This window comes from Octopus bimaculoides, chromosome 9, assembly GCF_046866305.1.
Source record: "Octopus bimaculoides isolate indiv1 chromosome 9, ASM4686630v1, whole genome shotgun sequence".
NCBI classification, from domain to species: Eukaryota; Metazoa; Mollusca; class Cephalopoda; order Octopoda; family Octopodidae; genus Octopus; species Octopus bimaculoides.
In genome coordinates this window covers 97207688-97234297 of record NC_142936.1, presented here as the reverse complement: position 1 = coordinate 97234297, position 26610 = coordinate 97207688, and the positions used below count along the sequence as shown (strand labels likewise).

Here is a 26610-nt window from a genome sequence, read left to right as displayed (position 1 = left end):
GGGTTATGGCCCACGCTTGGCCAAGGTGCTGCGCAGTAGGACTGAACTCAAAGCCACACAGCCAAGCCTGTCCCTATTCAACTGTTTCATGTAACTCTAAATGTTGACACTGAAAGATAACTAGCGTGTGAAATGGGACGAATGTGAGTGCTAGTGTGTGTGTGTGTGTGTGTGTGTGTGTGTAGTTGTATGCATCTGCTGTATGGGCAAAAGATGTTTGTAGTGTAGGTAATAAATTAAATGGTGTAGAGAAGGAGGGAACAGTGGAAGGTGGGAGGTGGGTTTAGATGAAAAGAGGTGGAGAATTGAGACCACGAGGTACTAAAATATGAGAGAAGAAATAAATTTCTGCTCACAATGGAGGTGGGAATGTAGGGGGTCTCTGTGCAAGGCCAGTCTGAACACCGATATTTCAGAGAATGACTGGTCGAGCAAAAATGGTGTGGAACTGGTATGTCATTCCTGAGTCTGATATCCTAAAGATGTTCAGCAAACCAGTCAGTTAGGTGCTGACCAGCTTGACCAGTGTACAGGGAGTGGGACAGAGAGCAGAGGCTGCAGTAGATCAAATCACTGGAGGTGCAAGGGAATGAGTTAATGATGTTGTATGGGTGGCAGTAGTGCTGATAAGGATAGTGGTGTTGGGGAGGAAGTGATAGGTGTAGCAACATGGGCAAAAGCAAAGAAAGAAGCTCCAGACCTGAAGATCATGTGGGTTACAAGTGCATTTGAAGGAAGGGAGGGATGGGCTAGGAAAGATGTGAGAAGTGGAGGGGTCAAATAGGAAAGTATGTAAAATGGTGCGGTGAAGGTGAGATATGTAAAGGGGGAAGGAGGGTGGTTATGTGTGGGGGAGGTGCTGGGAGAGAGTGGATGCACTGTCAACAGATTGGAAACAGGCAAGGGCAGTATGGATAACAGTGGTGGGCTATCCCCTTTGGGTGAAGTGGCGAACCAAGAGTTGGGATTGTGCCTCAAAGTCATAGTCATCACTGCAGAGATGGAGAGACTGAGAGTAATGGATGTACAGTTTGGTGTGGGTCGGGTGGAAGTGGGAGTCTGACACACATACCCATAAACATGTGTATAGCAAATATTCCTGGTGAATTTTTAATATTTAAAGTTCTATTTTCAAGCTTTCCATTTTACAAATATTATTCTTATTATATGTCTTAGCTACAAAGGTGCGAATCTAAGTGTTTGTTACTACAATTTAACTCATTACAATCATTTAATAAATGGTGGACTGGCCAACTACAAACTTTGGCTTGCCTACCATGTCATTAAATTCTTGCTTTAGCTCATAAGGAATTTGTCTCACCCAGAATTTGATATTTTATGATTCATTAGTTCTTTTGTTACTTGCCAAATCTGTCTAAAACACATTAGTACTGTTGCCTTCTTTTGCAGTGATTTAATTCAATCTTATATTTACTGAGATTAAAGGTCTCTTTCTGTCTCTAAGATGCCAAAGGTGAAAAAGATTATTACTTTACATATATATAATTCCTTTTAATGAAACATAGCACTGCAGCCAGGCAATTAGCAAAGACATTTGCTGTCTCCTTTGGTGATTGATTATTTTGTGTGTTGATGAGTGGTTTGAAGTGCTTGGATTAGTGTACTTAGGATCAACTAAACATTCTTAATGAATTCTATAGACTGTATTTTCCTAAGGTGTAATTTTATAACGTTCTCACTGTCTTTTATTTGGTCTTAAACTAAATGCTGTTATTATGTATATTTCTGCCGAAAAGTAAACTGGCTAATTTCTTTTCACAGAACTTTACTTGGCTAGCTTAAATAGACAAAGAATTAGCACTTCAACTGCTAGCAATTTCACATAGGAGAGGGAAGAGATAAAGTCTTTCATGGAGCGATCTTTCAGTTTTATGAAAGATGTCATGAAACTAATTTAATATAATTCATCTTGGAAGATGTGTTTGTTTATTGGAAGGTTGAAAGAAGAAGAGTTTAATATTCTGCTTGACAATCTCATATAAGTGATGTATGCAGGGTTATATAGAGATTAGGTAAATTTTGTTTTCCATTAATGACTGCTAAAGGAAGGATAAATTTTGTTTTTAGGCTCTACATTTGCACAAGTTTACATAAAATCATGGTCCAGTTGGTTAGAGTAATGGACTTATGTGTTAAATGTTATGAATTTAAATCCTCTCACATTTTGCAGAGAAGCTTTAGTCAAACAACTTGTTTCCTTGTCTTTGTTGACATAATAGATGATGTTCATAAACAGAAGTCCATAATAATTCATCTTCCTTTTGTTTACTTTATATAAAAAAAAAATTCAACATTCAATTTAACGTTGAATGACTGACTTCAATTTAAAATGGCTTTTTTTATTTTTTTTATTTTGAGTTTTTTTTTTTAAATGGGAAGAAATTCTATTTAATGTAGCTGTAAAATTCAGTAAACAGTTCAAAACATTAATATCTATTATCTGTATCACTGTTCAGAAATCTGTTGTTTTTGTAGTATTTTAAGACATTAATTTTTATTCAATCTGTTACGCTCGTTGTATACAAAGTTACAAGAGATAACTAACCTCCATTGTGAAGTTCCAAATGATTATAATAATGTTCATAGAATGCTACAACTGCTTAAAGTTAGAATCATCAATGGTGGTGTTCTGAAATTGGATTAAAGTCTATTGTCTCTTAAAGTGTGATGACAAACCAAATCGAAACACACATAAGAGCAACACTTACCATAACGTTTAAAATATATATCAACTAGCTAGACACCCAGGATTTATAAAATGTATTCTAATGTCTTGAAGAGCAGAAGACAGCCCTGTTACCAGATCTAGTTTTGAAAGTAATATGTGTAGTATAAAGTTTAGTAAGTTCTTACAAATTCTACTTTGCAAATTAAAAGTTGCATAACGACATTACCAGAAGTTTTAATGATATTCTCAATTAATATTGAAGTAGTGAAATTTTGTATAACAACGCCTGACATTTTCTTGACTACATATTAAATATAAAATGGAGTGAGACATGCAGTACACATTGCTTATTGATGTTAACAAAGAAATTACACATATGCAGTCTGTAATCAAAGCCTGAATAAGGATTTCACAATGTAACATGAATTAGAATTTACAAATATTTGTTATTTTCTTGTGATAGAGTGAGAACAACTTCAACAGGTCTTATTGACACAATCATTTAAAATCATTTGAGAATCTAATTGAATTCTCCAATTGTCTGCAGCATTGACTGGAACACTGGATTTTATTAGATGCAGTAAATGAGTTGCATATTGGCAATAAATATGTAAGAAATTAGAATTTCTGCTTTAAAGATTTCAAAGGCCTGCAAGTTTTTCAACCTGACAAGTCCAAGCTTTGTGTCTTTGTTAGTTAAAATTTGTATCAGCCAAATATTTACCATGATTAAAACAATATAGGGATTCTCTATTAGAAATGTCACTCTATCCTTCACCACAGTGTTTGTGTTTGCTTAACTTCTACAAATATTTAACCACACTACACCCATTTCTTTGTTTATACCCTGTTTATTATTCCTGTTTCCAGCCAAAACCCTACAGTCTTTGAGACAATTATGTTTGATGACTACTTTTATATTGCTTACTACCAGTACCCTACTGTTTTAGAAGCTGTGTTTGCTGACCATTTTAACTATGGGAAAGTTATTTTGTTAAATTTTTCATTATTTTCAAAATTAATTGAAACAAAGGCAATATATTTTTAAAGAAGTATCGTAACAAAAAGATTAAATGATTTTCATAAACTTTTTGACTTCTTTAGTGAAAAGAAGCTAAGTATGAAACTCGTGACCTTTGCAGTATTCCACTTACTTCTTTTCCAGACTGGTTAAATTGCTGCAGTTGATTAATGCTCAGTATGGATACCAAAAGGTCAATATTTGCAAGAAATATGTTGGGTGGTGGAGAGGGAATTCCAAAAGGCTGCTTATTGTTTTGCTTGGTTAAGTGTTTAGTGTAGGATCTCAGATGTGAAATGCAAGAGACATGACAAGAGAACAGCAAAAGGTAGTTGTGTTGGTGGGCCATGGTAGAGAGGGATTATGCACTGAGTCAAGTCAGAAGACCCAGAGGCTTTTCTTTGTTTTGTTGAAGAGTCAGAGGACAGAAACACAGCTAGATACTAAAGCATCAGTGAGGGTATCTTTACTAACCAGACAAATAGCTTTTATTTTAAAATGCAGTGCAGGATGACTGCATGCATAAGAGCAGCAACAACCTTTACACACACACACACACACACACACACACACACACACACACACACACACACACACACACACACTCACACACACTTACGCATATATACTTTCCAGTGGCATACAAGTTCAAAGCTCTGTCTGGTCACTTTGAATAAAGAACTCAAAGGTAAGTTTAAGATGAATGAATAAACGTTTGATCCATAGATTAAACATTTATTCATTCAATCTCAGACTTATCCTACATGTGTGTGTGTATTATCATCACCATGTTATGTCCACTTTCTTATCCTTGCATTGGTCAGGTGGAAATTGTTGAGGCTGGTGTTTCTATGACAGGATTCGCTTCCTTTAACCAATTGTCACCTGTTTCCTCCAAGTAAGGTTATATTTTCCCATAGCTAGGCATGTTTTTCTCAAATATCAAATTATATAAAACAGTCTTCTTGATTTTACTTCAATTTCAAGGAAACAGCCTGGCAGATAGATTATAAAATGTTCCTATTCTTAGGACATGAAAACCTGTTGGTGTTCTTGTTTGAAGAAGAAAGGAAATGTTTGCTTCCTCACCTCACCCTGTGAATATTTTGCTTATTTATCAATAATTTGTCTGAAAGAAGATTCCGACTGAAAGAAATGCTCATTAGTTTATTGTTGTCTTCTCTTCTAAATTGTGTTGTAGAGAGTATGATTAGCTTGGTTGCTTTTATCATGACATCATCCTCTATCTAATACCAATATTAAGTAAATAATTAATGGCCTCCTGACAAGTTATTATTTTTTATTGACACACTGGCATTCATACAGCCTCCTAAGCTGGCTAATTACAAAAATGGAATAAGAATTAATTGTAGTTATTAATTCACTGGCAAACACATTCAAAGTGTCTAAAGTATCTCTGTTTCAGTGGTAGACAAAACTAATTTAGTTAAAGCTTTTTTCAGTTGAAACACTTTTGCTTTATATGGCTCACATATTTTACTCATAGTTCCTCATAATGTATTCTGTTTTATTATTATTTTTTTTATCTCTCAACTGACTAAAATAGAAAAAAGTTTTGAGTATGTCTGCATTAAATAAAGCCACAACTTTCAAACACTTTTTATGTGTATTGCATACAATATAAATAATGAATGTTGCCACTGCTATTAGCAGACTCTCTTATAGCATTAATCTACTTGTAGATTTGCTGTTCTGTAAATTCTATGTGGTAGGTAAAACACTTAATGCAACTACTATCACAAATATAGGGATTTATAAATCAGTGTTTTTTTTTTGTTTGTTTTCTGTTGTTATTTTTTTAAAGCTGGTTAGAAATATGGGTGCAAATGTGTTAAGATTCTCAGACAAAAAAAAAATGGAAATCAAATAAAGGTTAGCTGTTATCATTTTAAAAAATAACTTCATACCTTATCCTACTTACTGTATTTGTTTTTAGTTGTCAGGCATGGCTGTGTGGTGAAGAAGCCCACTTGACAACCATGTGGTTTTGGGTTCTGTCCTATTGTGCATCAGCTTGGGCAAGTGTCTTCTACTATATTGGCTCTGTGACAACCAATACCTTGTGAGGGAATTTGGTAGACATATGTAAATATATGTGTGTATGAATATGCATGTGTGGTTTGTGCTTGGGTTTGTCACTTCACCACAGTTTGACAACCAGTGTTGGTTTGATTATGTCCCTGTAACTTAGCAGTACAGGAAAAGAAGCTGAAAAATAAGTGCCAGACTTGAAAGAAAAAACATTATAAATACTAGTGTTGATTTGTTTGAATAAAATCCTTCAAGGCAGTGCTCCAGTATGGCCAGAGTCCAGTGACTGAAACAAATGAATAAAAAAACATATTTCCAGATGTTATATTGTATGTGATTGACTTTAGTTTGCACAAGTGATCAGGTTTGACTTGATGGTTTGCTCAGCTGAATTGTGAATTGCTTGCTGCACCGAGTTTCCCAAGCAGTCACCCACCGAAGTCCTAACGAAGCTCGTTGTTGCTTAGCTTCGGTGAAACGATGAGAATCGGTGCATTCAACCTGCTATGACCCTCATTTCCTGCAGTCATCCTTCAGTCATTCTCAGTCTTTAAACATGTTGCCTTCCTCCCTTTCTCTGTCTGCTGCTTCATTGTACGCTCCTGCAAACCTGAACCCACACTCCCACTCCCAACACACTTTTAAGCATCTCAACCTCGAGCAGACTCCTGCACTTACAACTCCTACTACTAGTCACTCTCTCTCTCTCTCTCTCTCTCCCTATCTCTCTCCTAAAGCTTTCCTTTACAAGAACCTTTTTTCCTTCCTCCCATACTCTATACCTTCTCATTGCATAAATTACTGCCCCCCACCTCATGGGTGCTTTTCTGTGCCACTGGCATTAGCGAGGTCTCCTCCACTGCTGTATGGTAACCTCACTAGTGTCAGTGGCACAAAAAAGCACCCAGTCCACACTCTGTAAAGTGGATGGCATTAGGAAGGACATCCAGATGTGGAAACCGTGCCAAAATAGATAACGAAGCACACTGCTGTCCTTGGACCCTTCTTATTTTGTCAAACTGTCCAACCCATGCCCGTATGGAACATGCACATTAAATGATGATGGCGATTATGATGATAATGATGATAATGATGATGAGAAGGATGATGATGATGATGATGATAATATAACTATGATTTGTACAATGATATATTCCAGTACTCATTACAATATTTAGTAACTATATGTGTGTATGTATGTACCTATATATATCTATCTATATCTATCTATCTATATATATATATATATATATATATATATATATATATGAGCACCTTTCAAGCATTGGGCCTCACGGAGGTGAGTTCCTTTCAAGCATGGGTATCATGGAAGCAAAGTGGTTGATTTGCCTTTGACTGTTGGGCCTCAGAGTGGTTGGCATTAGGAAGGGCATCCAGCCATAGAAACTATGCCAAATCAAACTGGAGTTTAGTGCAGCCTTCCAGCTTACCAGCCCTGGTCAAACCGTCCAGCCTATGCCAGCATGGACAATGGATGTTAAATGATGATGATGATGATATATATATATAAATATGTGTGTGTGTGTGTGATACAAACATCAATTTTTAGAGTCTGAATATTGTATGTATATATATGTGTGTGTGTGTGTGTGTGTGTACAATAATCAGACTCTAAAGATTGATGTGTTTGCATGCACAACAGGCACCTGTATATGTGCTCATTTTTGTATCTTTACATAAGACAAGCATTTTAGGTCTAAGAAACTGTGAAATTATGAAGCTTATGACTGTCACAATCACTGTGACAGCAAGTTGAAGCCTAACATTCAGATTTTCAGAATCCATTCAGCTGGTGAGAGAATGGGACAAATATATACATAGTTTTAAGAAGGTCACTTGATCAGCAAGAGGATTATGAATTTGTGAAATGCCTAACTTTGAACATTCTGACACCTGTCCTTCAGACATTTTTGAAATTCTAGTGCGCGCACACACATGCACCCCCCCCCCCCCACACACACACACATACAAACACTACGCACACACCACACACATACATACATATGGGCATGGGCAAGTCTGTGTGGTTAAGCAGTTTACTTTCCCATGATGTGGTTTCATGTTCAGTCCCACTCAGTGACACTTTGGGCACCTCTTCTGCTATAGCTCTGGGGTGAACAAAGCCTTGTGAGTAGATGTGGTTAATCTCTAAAGAAGACCATCACGTACATATATGTGTTATGTGTGTCGACATTTGTGCCTCTTCACCTTGACATTACGTTGTAGTTGTAAATGTGTGTCACTCTCGTACATGCGCTGTCATTCATTTCCAATCTTCGATATGCAATTATGGAGAATATTACCATCCTTAGAATCAAGTGAGAGGTGGTGGCAGGAAAGGCAACTGACTGTAGAAAATTTACCTCGCAGAATTCTGTCTGGACCATGCAAGCATAGAAAAGTGAACGTTAAAACAATAATGATAATATGTATAGGCACAAGTATGGCTAGGTGGTTAAGTTCACTTTATGCAATCGTGTGGATTCAGGTTTAGTTCCATTGTGTGGTATTTTGGTGGGCAGGAAGTGAAAGAAACTTGTCCTGCTTGTGTGTGTGTGTGTATGTGTTCATGCCTCCTTTCATTGTGCACTAATTGTAATTAGACAAAATACCATCGTACAAGCAGTGTCATTTGTTTTCAATCTGTCATGGAAGCAGGTGCAGCCATTGAGACGTTCATGTTCGAAGGATGACAGGAAGTATTACTTCATTTGGAAACAAATTTCATGTGACCCATAGAAGCATGGAAAAGTGGACATTAATGGCAGTCCATTGGTTATGACAATGAGTATTCCAGTTAATTTGATGAATGGAACAGTCTGCCTGTGGAATTAATGTACAAGTGACTGAGCACTCCACAGGTAGACCCAGCATGACACACAATTTGACAAGGCTGGCCCTTTGAATTACAGGTACAACACACTTTTGCCAGCTGAGTGGATTGGAGTAATGAGAAATAAAATGCCATGCTCAAGGACACAGTGTGCCACCAGGAATTGAACTCACGAGCTTACGATTATGAGCTGAACACCCTAATCACTAAACCACAAGTCTTTGATGTCCACAAATGATGGCACTACTACCCAACCACGGATCCTTATTTTTTGCTCATAAACAAGAGATTCTGTGTAATGATAGAAGCAATAAACTTTAGTACATGTATTGAGTACTTTTTCCTCCTCTTTATGTACACATACATATAAGGTCTTACAAGTACACATGTAAGGATTTAATTTAGAAAATTGGCTGTGAATTCATAATGTAATTAGTTAATTATGAATATTTAGCAATTTGTTTAATATACTTTGTAGCTTCCAATTAGTTGGTTCTAGTAGAGAATAGAACTTTATTTACTCTGCTGCATTGAAATATAATCAAATATATATTTTTTTCAATTGCTTTTTATCCTTTTTATCTTGACAATGAAATGTCTTCCAATTAAAAATAATGATATGGATTCTGAAAGATAATAGCTGTGTTCCACAAATATGTTGGTCTATTACACTGATATATGCATTTTATGCCATTATTATATGAAAAATCAGTTTCATCTAATTGCCAAAACCAATGGCAATTTTGTAATAACTACAAATTGTTCATGTTTCATAAGTACAAATTGGTATGTAATTTGAGTCGAGATCAGCATTATAACAGAGTGCTCAAAAATATTCCTGCAGCAAAGAATACTGTATTTGATGGCATAAGGACACACAGGCATATTAAATGCATTCTGATTCCAGTAGGGCATATTCAGGATTTAAAAAATCTTTTATTATAGTTTAAAGATGCATATATCAGTACTGTGTTAAATAAATATTTATGCACACCACTGTGTGTATCAGAAGGATAAAGATAAATTTAAAGACCGGATATCTTAAATGTACAGATATGCAAATTAGTCTAACCATTAGAGCTAAGCTCTGGTTTGTGTTTCATTTAAATAGTAATTACTATAAGTTCTCTTTGTGGGCAGCAAGATGAGGGACTGATTACTCTCTGATAATTGGTTATTGAACTATGAAACATACGAGGTCAGTTTCTTTTATTCTCCTATGAGCAAAATGTATCTGAAATTTCACTGTAAGGGCTTTAAAAATTGTAGGTTTTACATGTTATGATGGGCATACACACATAAAGTAAATGATGTTAATAGACAAATAAAAAATAATTCTGGTTTCAATATTTTCATCAAAAGTCACATTTTTGTATTAATACAAATTTTATTAATACTTCTGGTTTTGCTATAAATGAAATTTTGGTATTTGGTAGAAAATGTGTTGACAACATTTCAAAATTTTGCTATCTTAGAATCTAATTTGTTTTATTTTGCCATACATTTTTTGTATATATTATTTAGTAACCTAAAAAAATTTGTTCATGGCTATTTTACAGCCTCTTAACTTGAGATTATATAATCAGTGTGAGCCAGACATTTTAAGTAGCATAATAGATTCTAAACCTTCTATTTGCAATCTCATTTTTTATCTCAGGAATTTTGTTTCCTTGAAATTCCATTCATTGTTTTTGAAATTTTATATATTTGACACTTTGACAAATTTTTGTCTATCTGAATAGACAATTTCACATGGCCTTTTATATGGAAGGGATTTCAATTGGTAATTTTCTTTAAAAATATTTGATGTTAGTAAATGACTAAAATAACTCTAATGCACGCAGACAAGGTCGTGGAATTAAGAATGCTACTTTGCAATCACATGTTTACAGGTTCAATCTCAACATGAGGTTAGGCATGTGTATCCATCAACAGCTTTTGGTTGATCCTAGCTTTGTTAGGGAAAAAAAAAATGTTGGTAAACAAGAACCTTGTTGGATGAAAGACTCTAGATTTTGGTTGTATATTTTTATCTGTCATCCAATTTAGGTTCCAGGTTTTGCTTCCACACCTGGAATTTCTTTTCTAGCTCGGATATAGAATCTGCTATGTGGACAAGTTCATCAGCATCTGGTAGTTCCCAATCTCTGAACCCTTCTTCAACATGATTTGCATCAAATTTGCTCACACTTTTTTGTTATGAGTCTACATCTCAGCAACTATTATTACTTTATTTTAAATTGATACAGACCCATTCTGAGCGAAATATAGGAAAATCCTTGTCTAAATACTTCTTTCTACTATCAGCACAAGGCTTCCCATTCTAAATAATAGCATTCCATACCTGGGAAAGTTTTTCTCTTGAATAATTTATCTGCAGAAGATTTGTTTTTAATTTTCACTTAATCTGTTAACATGAATCAAATTACTCTCTTTTTTTCCATTTTTTTAAAGAGCTTCAGCATTGTACAGTCATAGCTATTACTCTTTATATTGATCAAACTTTATTAGCTATTTAATCCCATACTGTCACCATTTGTCGTATTTTGGCAATGTTTTAGTCAACAAAATATTAAGTTATTTTCTAACTACATTTTTCCCATACAGACTTTTTTATATATCCACTTTTTGTGTCTACATAAGTTAGAAGATGTGTAAATTTAAACAACATTTTAGCTTTAAAATAAATATAATTCAATCAGCTATTCAGTATCCATGGTAACTAGTTTTCAGCTAGGTTTAAAAGTAATGTTGCTCTCTGAAGAATTACAATATGTTGTGTTGAAGGCTGGTTTTTGCTTTACAATTTGGTTGACTAATTAGGCAGTAAATTGGCAAAGTTGTTAGCACATTGGATAGAATGCCGTGAATTATTATTATTATTATTTTTATTTTTTTTATTTTTTGCAAATTTAAAATTTCCTAACATTTCTGTTGCTTGCAACATGCTAATGTGAGCATTCATAATAAACATTTCCAGCTAAGTTATATATGCTATCATATAATGGGCTCGAGGAATGATTTATAAGACAAAGCTTGAAATTAGATAAACTCTACAACATTGTATTCTTTTGAAGCAACAGTAGTAAAGTTGAAGAACTGAAACCCATTCGGAATTCCTGCCATGAACTGCACATTAAACCATTCAAATTGTCCAAGTTGTCCTCTTTTCATTCAACCACAAAATGTTTATAGCAGCTATGTCTTTGGCTAGCACCCATTCTTCAATAAATAAAGTTAGTCTATTCAACTAGATATAATTTGATTTAATTTTGCATTACTATTATAGCTGAAAGGCAAGCAACGATATTTTCATGCATAGTTCCAAGTAAATGAAGAAGTACACAGTGTAATGTTAAAAAGAATTATATCAAGTGTTGCACACAATGTATAATAGGTGACTATTGCCATGGATATATTTCACAATATCATCATAACTCCAGTCAAGTGACACCAGACATATTTTCAGCAGAATGAAGATATTAAAAAGGCAAAAGTAATATTTTAATACACGACTGAAATTTTAGCTTTGCAAATTGGAAGAAAATAGCTTTCAGCTGCAATAAGTGTACTTTGCAAAAACAAAAAAACAAAAAAATAGGAACCTTAATAAACTGAATGAAAATAGATTTATAATTTAAAACTTCTGTATTTAATATTAAACATGTCAGTATGGTATCACCTGTTTCTCTGCAAAGCTACAAATGGAAACAATCATACTTCACCATAACTATGATGCTGGAAAGGTTGTGTGAAAAGAGTAAAACAGATTAACGACACTGGCTTTATCGTCATTTTGGGTTTCTTTTTATTTATGCTTATGTAAAGAAAGCCATTATACACACACACACACACACACACACACACACACACACACACATACATACATATATATGTGTATGATATATATATATACACACACACATATATACACATACTGTGGGCAAAGAGGAAATGCAGGCATAGAAATGGACAGGTTTGTGTCTCTGGTAAACTCTTGGGAGGAGGAAAACTCCAAAATTCGATCTCCACTGATTCTTGTGAGTATAATTTAATTAGAAAAGTCAAAGTGAAGACTCTCTGATATAAACCCTATAGTTAAAGTAGCTTCCAGTCATCTTACTCTTACTTGTCAAAAGGTTGATATATATATATATATATATATATATATATATATATATATATATATATATATCATACTTTTAGGTCAACTTTCCATGCTTTGCATGGATTGGAAAGTTTGACAAGGATCCAATGTCTCTGCTTGGTATGACTTTTACACTTGGGTGCCCTTCCTTGTGTCAGCTAGTTTAGAGAATACCAGGTGCTTTTTTTAAAAAACATAATACCAGCCCTAGTGAGGTGGTCTAAAGGATTATGGATAAAAGGACAGAAACGAGAGAGTGGGAGAGAGAGAGAGATGATTTAAGGTGAGATGATAAGAGAGATTTCAAAGTAGGATGGGAGGAGCAGATGTGTATTTGTGAGAGTGTGGTTGCAGAAAGAGTAACATAGTTTATAGACAATGGGAGAAGAGATTATGTAAGAGAAAGTATAAATGGCTGCTGTTGGTAAACAAGGTGAGAGGGGTGGTTGGGCGGGTTGTGTAAGGGGGGTGGAGTGCTTTTGCAGTTTGTCGGGGGGGGGGGGGACATGAAAGAGAGAGGTAGGTGAGAGTGGCAATGAATTCAAAGGGGATCAGTGAAGGGGAGGAGGTATTTGGGGAATCCTTGAAGTAGACCAGAGAGGGAGGAAAGAGATAATAATGGGGGGAGGGGGGAAGCAGAAAAAAAGCTGTTGAGAGGAAAGCGATGGATGGTGGGTGAGTGTGGAGTGGATACCAGAAGAGCAGTAACGTTAAGAAAGGCTGGAGGGTACCATAGAGAAGGTAGGAAGGCAGAGGACAAATATGTAGGGAGATAGAGTGAAGCTGGAGGAAGAAAGACTACTATAGAGGAGAGGGAGATAGAGTGAAGCTGGAGGAAGAAGGACTACTATAGAGGAGGTGGGTGGACAGTACTGTAGAGGATGCAAACAGTGAGAGTATCCTGGATGGGGAGGATGTAGAGAGAGAGAGAGAAGCAGAGGACAAGCAGTAGATGGATCCAGCCAACGTCATTCCAGCTCATTAATATTCTTTCTTCCATGTGTGTAGATGTCACCAATAGTTGTGGTCATTTGTCATCTTTTTGTGGGGCTCAGTCTCCTTGAGATCAGTTTTCATCCCTTCATTCCATGTCTTTCTAGGTCTTTCTCTTCCAGCAAAGCATGCTTGCCTCATTTCTTTTTAGTTTTTCCGAATATTTATGTGTGTGGAGGTGCAATGGCCCAGTGGTTAGGGCAGTGGACTCGCGGTCATAGGATTGTGGTTTTGATTCCCAAACCAGGTGTTGCGAGTGTTTATTGAGTGAAAACATTTAAAGGCTCCACCAGGCTCCAGCAGGGGGTAGTGCCGAACCCTGCTGTACTCTTTCACCATAACTTTCTCTCATTCTTTCTTCCTGTTTCTGTTGTACCTGTATTTCAAAGGGCCAGTCTTGTGACACTCTGTGTCATGCTGAATCTCCCCAAGAACTACATCAAGGGTACACGTGTCTGTAGAGTGCTCAGCCACTTGCACATTAATTTCACGAGCAGGCTGTTCCGTTGATCAAATCAACTGGAACCCTTGACCCGAAAATTCTCTAGCCAATGAAACTACTCCATGCTGATAAAGGACAATAACCCAGAAACCGGTCCATGGATGTGAGGTTGTGCTGTGTTGAGGTGCTGATCTCCCCTGTTTGAAAATATAAGGACACAGAATTTTTTTTGTCATATAACCAACTGGAAATGATGCTTCCTGGGGATGAATAACAGTAACATTCATCACATCCTGGGACTGCCACATTATGTTGGCAAAAAGTCGTTACTTTATGGTGCTGTTACTGTATATCTTTCTTTGAAAGATTTAGAAATAATAATATTTCTAAATTTATTATTCTTTAACAAGAATAGTATTGACAGGGACCTTGAAGTTTTAGCCAGCTGAACCATCACTGAACTCTCTGATGATGGCTAGCATGGAAGACGGATGCTAAATGATTATGATGATGATGATGATGTTTATAGTTTATAGATTAGAGACAGGTATTCTCTGTATAGGATACACTTCGTACTGTTGAAGAGATTTGAACTGGAACAGGCAGAGGAGTAAATGTAAGGACAAGCAACGTAGGCAGGTCGATATAAACAAAAAATATTACATACATTTAATACAAAAAAAAGGTATATATGTATACGTATAAAAAAAAAACCCGACTTAGAAATGCTATCAGGAATTAAAGGGGTTGAATAAAAGTATACACACACACATTGTTTGAGCATGAATTTAGTTTCCCTCCCAGTACTACATATATATATTATTGCCTAAAATTATAATATTATCATAGTGTAGAGAGAAGAGGAAAAGATTATGTCAGCTGACTTGAATAAAATTGAGTTAAATGTTATCAACGAAGGTTTCTATTCCATGGATATTGTGAACACAAATGATCATGATGCCAATTCGTCTAGGTTTCCTAATTTTCAATGAATGTTCACAAACATACGTCATTGAAAACATTTTGACTTTTGACCACTGTTACAAGGTCACTTTTCCTTACTTAAGTTAACGATCTCCGATATTGCTCCCAACTGCATTCTGAATCACTAGATCTGTCATTGCTAATTAAAGTTAACTCATGTTCTCTTACTACTGGAAGTGTATGCAACATTCATTAAATCAAAACTATAAAGCTTCTATATGCCTAGATTTGTTATTAATTTCATTTCCTAACATATTTCTAATCAATAAACATTTTGTGCATGTAAAATTAATGTTATTTCAGGATGATTCTCTGAAGAATATTAAAATGAGATCAGCTTTGTGAGCATTTGATTATAAGGTTTAATAGAAGGGTTTAATATTGTAGAAAGAATCAATTATGTTGATATATAGTATATAATCTGGCTTAAAATCACATTTACTTTGTATACACACTTTGTCATTGGCATTCTTTCGCATATCTTAAAAGGGAAAACAGCAACATTTTTAGTGTTTAGAAGTTTCTTTCTTCTTATACATTGATATTCCTAATCCTCTTCAATATTTTTGCTATCTAGCTGACCTTTCCTAGCTTACCTGAGCTTCTTATATTGATAACTATATCTAGATACTATAGCATTATTAGGAAGTTTGGTGAACCCAGCTAATAGGGGTTCAATTTTGTTTTTCTTTTTTATCCCTTTGCAGTACAAATTACCCTTAAAAAAAGAAAGTAAAAAATATTTTAAGGCCAAGTTATTAATTTAAACACAGATTTTGAAGAAATTACTATATCTTCTTGATTCAGTATCATTTTTATTCATATACATACATATATATAATGCGTGTGTATTTACACACACACACACACACATATATATATATATATATATATATATATATATATATTTATATAAATGTGTATATCTATTTATATATAAACAATATGTAGGTGTATGTATGTGTGTAAAAGCAGCCATGCAGTGCCACATAAAAGCGCCCAGCACACTCTGTGATGTGGTTGGCATCAGGAAAGACATCCAGCTATAGACATCATGCCAAATCAGACTGGAGTCTGGTGCAGCTCCCCAGCTTGCAATCTCTGGGTGAACCATCCAACCCATGCCAGCATGGACAATGGATGTTAAATGGTGATGATATATATATATATGTATATATATATGTGTGTGTGTGTGTGTTATATACATACATCTATATTCTCTTTATTTGTGACAAATGATGATTTTAATTATCAGGGATTATGATTGAGAGAATGTATCAAAAATTATAAAAGACAATTTGTTTTCAAACTACATTTTCTTTCTATAATCTTCAGTACGTTCTGTTGTTTTGAAAGCAATAAAATGTAATCTAGTATTGATTTATCAAATTATCAAAAAATAAAACAGAAGAAGACTCCATAATAAACTGCAACACTGTAAGTAATGCTCTGGTTGTTCTTTCCGACTTTTTTGTCTGGTGTTGAGTGAAGTCAGTCTCTCAGAAGATGAAAAAACCTGTAGAGTACTTTATCAAATTTATTCCTTTGGTGACTAAAATAAATCAATATAATAAATTGGCATCCACTTGCTTAAATGAAATGGAAATATTTGTTAGCTTTAATATTTTGATCGCAATGCGGTGATTGCCAAAAATAATAAATTATTAGAGCATTGATGAATGTATTGGCAAAAGCTGTATCATCAGACGGATGAGTGAGGACTATTTTATGCCCCCCAGGGAATTATTTTCATCTTTATTTAAAACATGATACCCTTGAGGATTCTTAAAGGGAAAAATTCTGTATTAATTACCTTCAAGGTAGAAAATTCTGTCAGACGATGCATAATTGAATGAAGTTATAATTGGTCAATGTCTCAAAAGTCAACCAACTAAGAATGAAAGTTTATTAGAGCTGTCAATGACAATCTGGCTGTTGTGCTTTCAATGGCTTTTACCTGTAACATACAAGTTAATACTCTGAAACTGGCCAGGTGTTACAGGTGTTACTGACTTCTTGCCTTGATATGCAAATGTCATGCAAATGATGTCCTTCATTTCCAGTCTTCCAGTCTGATGATGGGGTGATATTGTCTTACTTGGAAACAGGTGATGGTTGGCAACTGGAATGGTGTCCAGCCATAAAAAATCTGCCTTTACGAATTCTATCCAACCCCTTGCCAGCTTAGGAAAGGGAATGCTCAAATGATGACAATTGAAATGTCGGGTAACCCTTAGGGAATGAGATTTTGTAGAAAAAAATGAAACTTCTGATGATGTTTGAAAATATATTTTAGAAAAGGGAAATATCTCTGCTTGACTGTATATGTGAAGTGATGTTGTGTAAACTATTTATATTACTGATTAATCATCAACTTGGTTTAAGCTTAGCATTTTTGGAATAGGTTTGACTGAATTTTCATAACTTTTCATCTCAGTTTCATTTTCTAGTCTCTCATTTTTAATTGCAAACATATGAGGCATATCCATAATTTCATTTTTAATCTCTGTGTCCAAGTATGAATCTATTTGTACCATTAATCACTAGGACCTGAATTTCATTCCAATTAGATTTCTTCAAGTTATGATTTACTATTGCTAGAATAATAAATAGTCCATGCATGCATTTTGTTAGAAATGTGTGTGATTTCACCCTATTATATTACCTTAGTTTAGCAACCTTGGAGGGATAAAAATGCTAAGTTAACTCAGTACGATATGAACTCAGCACTCAGAATGTAGCTGAAAAGATCCAAACTTCATGAAGCATATAGTCCATCACTCTAACATATCTGTCAAGATCAACTTGATATTTAAAGGAGTCTGTACACGGTCATTTGGCCTGCTAGAAATAGAGCAAAATCTTCTGCACATATTTCCATGTGTGACTGTTATCCTGAAGAGAGTAAACAAGAATCTCAGTTCTAAGAAATGAGAAATACCAGTAAAATCAGAGTAAAATTCACACATCATTATCACCATTGTTGTTTGACTTTTGCTTTCTATGCTGGCATGAGTAAGTAAATACTATAAACAGATTTTATATTTGTACAGTCAGATTAAAAATGAAAAAATGTTATGAAAATTCACTGAAATAAATTCAAGAAATGGTAAATCATTGATATAAATCAAATTGGAATGAAAGCAATATCCTTAACATATTCAGGTAAATTCATACTTCAAAAGACTTATACAATTCACAGGTCATTATCTTGAAAAAAGAAGGAAACACTGGACGATATAGTTCCTAATATTAAAAAAAAAAAAAACTGGATAGTCACAGCTGGAATACCTTATTCAATCTGCCCAGTAAGAACAGCTTACCATATTTACAATACCAGTTATAAGCAAATGAATGATTAAATCAGTTTTATATAAATTTGTGAGATTTAAAAATATTGTCACATTTTCCCCCATTCTCTGTAAAATTAATTAAAAGAAGTCTTTGCAGCTCTGAATTGAATATTCACACTCTTTCAGTTGACTTGAAGGCTAAGTTCATTCTGGATGCTGACTCGTTACCTCAATTAACTTAGGCATTGTGATTATCTCAGCTCACTCAATTGTACTTCCTCTTGGTCGTTTTCTCTGGAAACCAAGTGGGTAGAATATATATTTTTCAACTTTGGTATTATTATAAAAGTTATGGTTTTGCAGACCAGTAATAACAGTGAAATAGGAAACCTTTTATTTTTGACTTTTGGATAATTTTAGTTGTTATGGCTAGTTTCATGTATCATATTTGATAATTCATATTAATATTTTGTATTTGCTCAGTTGGCTTTTGACATAGAAATTGAAACTATTGATGTATTATGGAAATTGGCTGTTAGTGACATGTCTAACCATTTGGGAAATACTTTTAAATATTAGTGAAGCGAAGTGTTGAAAGCATTTAAGTTGTCTTTTTAACAATTCCTTTCCTGGCTCTTATCACTCACTATCATAAATCATTTATATTGCTATTGTTCCTTCTCAGTGCAGCACATCTTACACAAAACCACTTTCAGATCTGTCTTTAAAAGCAAGATTGTAATTTTTACCATTTTCTGCTACCCCATTACTGAACTTGTATTTCTGTTCATAGAAATAGTAATAATGTGGATGCTAAATTCAATGGCAATTTAGTTTTGTCAAATTTTGTAGTGTTTCACTCAAAAGAACCATTTAATACAGCGTTAGCATTTTATCTAGTAAAATATAGCCATTCGCTATTTGTAACACTAATCTATTTAGTTTTTTTCTTTTTTCCTATCAGATCTCACTTTTTACTTCACTTAAGATGCAGTTCTTTAGTAAATATCTCTGATAAAATTTTCTCAAAAAGAAAAAGAAAAGAAAAAAGAAAAAGAATTCTGCTTCATTTCTGTAGTTGAAAAAGTAAAGCATTCAGTCTATTTTGTTTTCCCATCATTCCTTCAGTAGTTGCTCACTTGTCTGTCAGGTTGACCTGAATGTTACTGATCACATTATAATTTGTTATGGGGTTGACTGCAGTTAGACTGACACCCCACCACCACCAAGCAAGCCTGGTGGAAGAAGGTTAACTACAAAGCCAGCAGGGCAAAAACAAGACCAGTCAAGAGAAAGGATGAACCCAATATAGGGTCAAAGATTGAGTAGCATTCATTCATGGGGGCAGAAATACCCCCCCAGATAGTGAGGAAGACCACTAATACTTGTCAGAAAAGCTATAAAGGAGAAGGAATGATAAGGCTTCTTAGCTGTGCAATGTGTGACCTATCTATTGAATTCAAGAAGACTCAGGTTAGGGAGTTCACTCAGAGAAAGACGAGCTATGAGGTAAACTCTGACAGACTAGAGTTTTAATTATTCTCCATCATCCTTACCATTGGACCTATCATCATCACAATGGAGATAATGATATTGGGATATGAAGACTATAAAACCTGATTGCCAAGGTGTCTTCTCTTGCAATGTAGATGATGATTTTTGGATCCCAGGGGTAGCCGTTGTTGTTGTGATGGTTGGAGTATCACACACATCTGCTAGAATAGAATACTGCCATTCCTTTGGTTTTCTCACTGGTGAAGGTGTATCTTAGATATAGAGATTGACAACTCACCTGGTTTCATGCATTCACTCTTGCTGCTGCTCTCCAAGAAATACAGTCTTCTAATGATCCACAGTTAGAAATGGTAGATTGAGATGCTTTGTTGCCACAATTGAAGAATGAAATACTCATCATCAGATATGATGCACAACCATGAGTAAGCTGCATGTGCATGTATTTAAACACCCAGTAATTAACCATTAGCAAGAGAAGCAGTGAAGTTATTCTTTGCATTATTGTTTGTATGTTGTAGTATTAAATTAGAGACATGAGTTACTGTTCAGAGTTATCTTCAAGAACTGTTTTGTTGTTTCTTTTTACTTTTTACTTTGCTTTATTTTTATTGTAACGAATATTAGTCACACAATTGGATTGATTTGTCTTCTTTTTGCTTTTTGATAAAAAAAGAAAATGATCTCTTATTTGAAGATACATTATCCATAAAAATGCATCACCCATGCTGAGAGCACCATCTCTTCTACTCAGTTTAGACCAGGTATGGACAACCTTTTTCAAGAAGTGGGCTGCATGAGACATTACTCATCATCAGGCTTCATTGTCATGCCATTCAGAGGGTCCTGCAGGGCACAGTTTGCCCGTAACTGGTTTGGACAAAATGAAACTATACACACAAACATATTTCATAGCATCCACGCTAACCTCATTACCTTGGTTGGGTAGCACAGGGTCAACAACTGCAGCACACTAAATCTACCTCACTCTACTATGCTATGATCACCACCAGAATCTAATGGCTTGCTAGAAATAGCAGCCAAATTACTTCATACTACACTCCTCCATCTTAAAAAAACAGAAAGCATTACTCAGTGTATTCCTAGATATACAAAAATGATTGGATGGTCATGGTTGTCACACATTTGCTCACTGCCTTACTCAGTGATGTAAGTGTAAGCAGCAAAAACAACAGCTGCATCGATACAGTGCAGGCAGTAAAGAAAAGGTGCACCTTTACTAGCAGCTGCCTTCTCTCTTAACAACCACTGTGTGTTTGATGGTACTACTGAGGTGTTCACTTAGATTGTGGGTACATCAATGGTTATGGACCTGTGGTTCTTACGTATTTATTTCTTTAACTTGCATGTTATTGAACCGATTTGGCGCTACAAAAATGAATCAATCAATTTACAACAATTATATTACTATTGTCATCTGCTCTTATAATACTTAAAATTTTGTCACAATATATTTTTCTTTTCTCACATTAGAATAAAGAATGTTATTCACTTTAGTGTTGAAAAACTATCTTCCATCTTTACCCTGGCTTGTTTAATGAAGAAAAGTTATTTAATGACTGATCCTTTTTATTTCTTGATGAGAATTGCTGTTCTTAAATTTAATAAAACTGAGAAAAGAATCTATTTCACATTTTATATTAGATAATTCATTGGCTCATGTAATATTTTTAATTTTAAATAATCTAACATATTTTTGCTAAACATACTTTTTATTAATATTTTAATAATAAAATCTTATTTTATCAATTATTGAACATTCAATATTTTTAGTTCAATAAATTTTATCGTCTCTTGGAAGCTATGTTCTGATTTGTGCATCTTATAACTTGCAAAAATAATTGCTATCTTCACAGTTATTTAAAAATATCAGAAAAATCATTGTTAAATCTGAAAATTTTAATACAAAAATACTACTGCAATTATTATTATTATTATTATTATTATTATTATTATTATTATTATTATTATATTTGACATACTCACCTTGTTGCTGGGGGTGTCATAAATGTGCCAGCTGTTCACTTCCTATGAACTAAGGTGATACGTCTTTCAAGTTTCAAGAACTTTGTGGATGACCTCTTGCACTGCCAAATAATACTGTTTTCTTGATATGCTCTATTTTCATTTGTATTCCTATCATTTCCACCCAATTCTTCTTAATATTCATTTGCTCTCTGTATCCTGGGCTCCAACAACTGTTGGCACAATATATATCTTTTTCATTGACCATAACTTTTTGATTTCTTTCTTGAGAGCTCCACATCTAATCAGATTTTCTTCTTCTTTCTCGGTGACTCTGCTGTATCCTGGGCACAGGATGTCTATGATCAAGGCACAACCTTTATTCCATATCTCTACCAGCACAATATCAGGTTTCCAATGTCCACTTCTACAATCATATTGGATCGTCATCATTGTCATCATGATCATTGTTATTAATATTATCCCATCCTTTCAGGATAAAATAAGTAACATTGGAAAACTGGACTTCATGTAATCAACTCATCCTCCAAAATTCCGAGACCTTATGCCTATTATAGGAAGAATTATTTACTATTAGCTTCATCTTCCATGTTTCTATATTTTCCAGTGTACTTTACGTTAGTAGTCTACAAATTCATCCGTTTGATTCACTAATTAATCAGGATTTGACTGAATTCAAATTCAGAATCTCTATTTCCAGGGCTTGATTCATCAACTTCTCTGCTATTCAACTACTCTGTATAATACTTGTTGTTGTTGTAAGTGTGTGTGTGTGTGTGTGTGTGTGTGTGTGTGTGCGTGCGTGCGTGCACACGCACACACACACACTTGTTTACTGTCCAACAATATATTTCAAGAAAGTTATAGAGTAGCACAGATATTGACTTATTTCCTGGTCACACTCATGTCAGTTACAAAGAAATATTATTGATGATCACTTCTTCTATTGCTGCTGCTGCTGTTGAGAATATCCATGTAGAATAATGATAAATTCTTCCATTATCTTCCGTGTGTCTTGGAGAGTTTGGCTCTAGCAGTTGGGAATAATAATTTCAATCCTGACCAAATGCTTATATAACTGTTAATAAGAAGCCATTAAAGTGTCCTATAAATGAGTGAATCAAGTATTTGCTGATGAGAACATTGCTTTGCATCACAAAATTGAAATGGTCACAAATCAAAAAAAAAAAACAAAAAAAAAATTTGCTAAGCACCATAAAAATCTTTTCAATTCATTCATATCTTATAAAATGATCATTGGTCACATGTAATGTGGAAGAGGCACAAAAATGGTTTACCACTCTTATATTACACATTATATAACCCCTGGTTGTTGCAGATGATCTCTTAAATTTCAAATAACAATTGAAACGAAAAAAAAAAACTTCTACTTGGCATTCGATTGATGGTATTACTTTAGACTACATTTCAGTTACAAATTGGCAACATTTTCACCTTTTGGTGCTGTTCAGTGCCATCTTAAAGCATGAACACACAAGGCAGTTGCTCAGGAGAATCACTGGTCTAGGAACCTAATTCTCATCCTATGTATACAATGCTTTACAATCAATAAATTTACTATTATAGGGGCCAGTGCATTGATTTTCCTGGGGACTTACAATGCTGTGAAGATAGCCCTGGTACTGCCATACTGTTTTATTTCATAAATTACTATCATAATTTTGGGAATTTTCAAATGAATGAAAATATATAATACATCCATGGATTTTAAATTGGAACAGGGTTGTTTACATATATTCCTTATTCAATCTTGTTAATATATTGATTAGATAATTATTACATCTTTGAATATTGTGAATGTAGGATATGGTAGTTATAACGAACTTAACTTTCAATTGTTAATTTGCTCAAGAAATTTCTCTGTTCATATAATGGGTGCATTAAAAGTTCTACTTGATTGTCATTCATCATTTTGTCTCTTTCTAAACAAAAATAATCAAGTGAGAAGTATTTGCAGAGTAGCATAATTCTGTCAGCAACTGTGATTGTGTGTGTGTACATATACAAAAATGTGTATATATTTATACATTCTTTCTTACCTTATTTGATAATATCTGGGTGTGCGTGTGTGTGTGTGTGTGTGTGCAAGTGTTTGTGTGAGTATGTGTGTGATTGTATGTGTGTTTTTGTGTCTGAAAGTTTTATATTTTCAGGAATGTTTTCTCAAATACATTGCAGAAATATTAATCTTTTTAAATACTTTAAATTGATTTCCTTTTCTTTATAGTTTCCACCTTTCACATCAATAGTCATAGAAAGTTTCATATATCTAAACCTGTACCCTTTATGTTTCTTCATTAAAGGAGAAAAAAAAAAAGAAAGAGAGAAATCTTTGAGTTGTTGGTAGTAGCAGATCTTGTTACAAAAGTAGTCCAAATTGTTTTTGTGCTTCATACACCTCAAACAGTAAATATTCTCAATAAATTCAATGGAACAAAAGCTTTAGTGTTATATCATGGCGGCATTGGCAGTTTGAATTTCTAATTCAACCAATTTAAAACTAGTGAGATATACAGAATGTTTCCTGTATTTCTTAATTCTTCAGATTATTGCTAAAAATCTTTTGTGTGTGTTCCTGCTCCGTGAATCAAACCATGAAATATATTACAAAGACTTTGCAATACTATCTAGAAGAGTTGAATTGATTTTGAATATTCTCTTCTATTTAAGCTTTAAATAAAACCAGAATAAATCGTTTATTTTCATTACAGTTGTGTGTTAGCTAATGATAAAGTGTATTTATTTTAAATATTTAAGTATGCACGTTTAAAGACCATGTATTTAAAGTTCAATAATTTGTTGAAAATATCTCCATTGAAAAGTCTCTAAGTATATGAATTAAGATTCCTAATATCTAATTTATTAACAATTCACCTCTGTTATAGCAAATCTATTATAGACATAATAATCTATATTTCAAGAGACTTGTGGCTGTATACTTACTCTATGCAAATCAAACTTCTATGGAATCTTTAGATTACATGAAAGCAAATGGATTATACTTGTTAGAACTGTTAATATATTTACTTTCCTTTTAAGTAGAAAAAAAATTATTAATTACATATATTTAAGTGACATACTTTGCAATATTCAAGAATTATTAACATGTGCTTTACTCATCCTGGCTTCAATTTTCATTATTATTTCTCTCTCTTGAGTCTTTTCCAATATATTTACTATTTACTCAGTAATATCAGCCATCGGTCAGGCATTCTCCCTGTGTCCAGGGGTTGGTTTGCCAAGACTCTCCAGTTACTTCTGGCAGGCTCTTGTTTCCAGTGCATTCTTTGATGTCACCAGTCCACAAATGTCTTTGGTGACCTCTTGCTCACTTACCTGCAATTCTTCCCATCAGGACAGTGTTGAGCAGTGACTCATGCTGCATTGTATGTCCAACACATGATAGCTTTGTGGACCTGATTCTTGACCCAAGGTGCATTTTCTACTCTGTCTTTCTGGTTTTAATCTGTACCATCTGTAAAAGATTTACATCTCAAAGGCTCCTGCTTTTTGTTCTCCATAACTGTGTGCATCGTCCAAGATGCTGTTTTCTAGACGATTATTCATCTAATATAACAGTTTACAAACTTCAAATTTAAAGGCACACCTATGTCTTTTGAGGTGAAGATCTTTCTCATTCTTGCAAATGTTATTTGAGCCTTCTATTTTTTTAATAGCTTTGTGGCAATCTTCTTGATTTATTATTTCTCCTAAATACTTGACATTTTTTTACTTGTCCAATTTCCTGTCCATCCACCTTTGTATTTGATTCCTTTTCTTCTGTTCTACTTATGTATCTGTATCTAAATATATTTTCGCTTGAGTATTCAATATAAGTTACTGTTTGTCTAATTACCAACAGCCATGCTTAGCTTTTTAAGTTGGTACCTGATTTTATATTAATCCCCACTCACCTTTTTTTTGGTCATTCTTTACTTTCTTTATTTTCCCCATCATAGTTTGATCATTTTTTTATTTTTTTAAACACTACCTCCATTATTTACATTATAGAAGGAATAACTCATTCAATAATTCACTAAATTCATTTTATGAGATGGTCACAACTGGAAAGGTTTTGTCTCTCAGTCTTCTAAGTCAGGCTGAGCTGGTCTTGAACAACAGCAACTGCAATAACTATTCTTTTAATTTAATTGTATTTCCATCAGTGAGGATGGTCACGAATATGTTATAATATGTAGATATTCGCTTGAATGTGTGTCTGCTAATCATGATAGCTGAATAACTGACTCTGTTAATTCTTATTCACTACTCTCTCTCTCTCTCTCTCTCTCTCTCTCTCTCTCTCTCTCTTTCCCTCCCTCCCCATCTCCACCCTTCCTCCCTCTCTCTTTTTCTCTTCGTCACCTAATTTTTTGGAAACTGTTCTCTACATTAATTTTAGAGGGAAAAGTTTATTCATTATCACTTTCATGATGCGAATAACAGAATAGTTTTAGAAATCTCATGGATAAGTGGGAGGCTTTCTTTAAACACTTTACATTGTGGTCCTTTGTAGCTATTCTATTATTCCAGCCTCTCTATTTTCTGCAGATTTAACAATGAAGGTTTTCAACGAGTGATTAACAATATTGTTT

General features: G+C 34.2%; 1 protein-coding gene across 2 annotated transcripts in view; it reads left to right on the top strand.

The window, feature by feature from the left end:
• Positions 1-26610, top strand: part of LOC106874473 (ribitol-5-phosphate xylosyltransferase 1) — a 435359-nt gene that overhangs the window by 280500 nt on the left and 128249 nt on the right. The gene's annotated exons all lie outside the window — the stretch shown is intronic.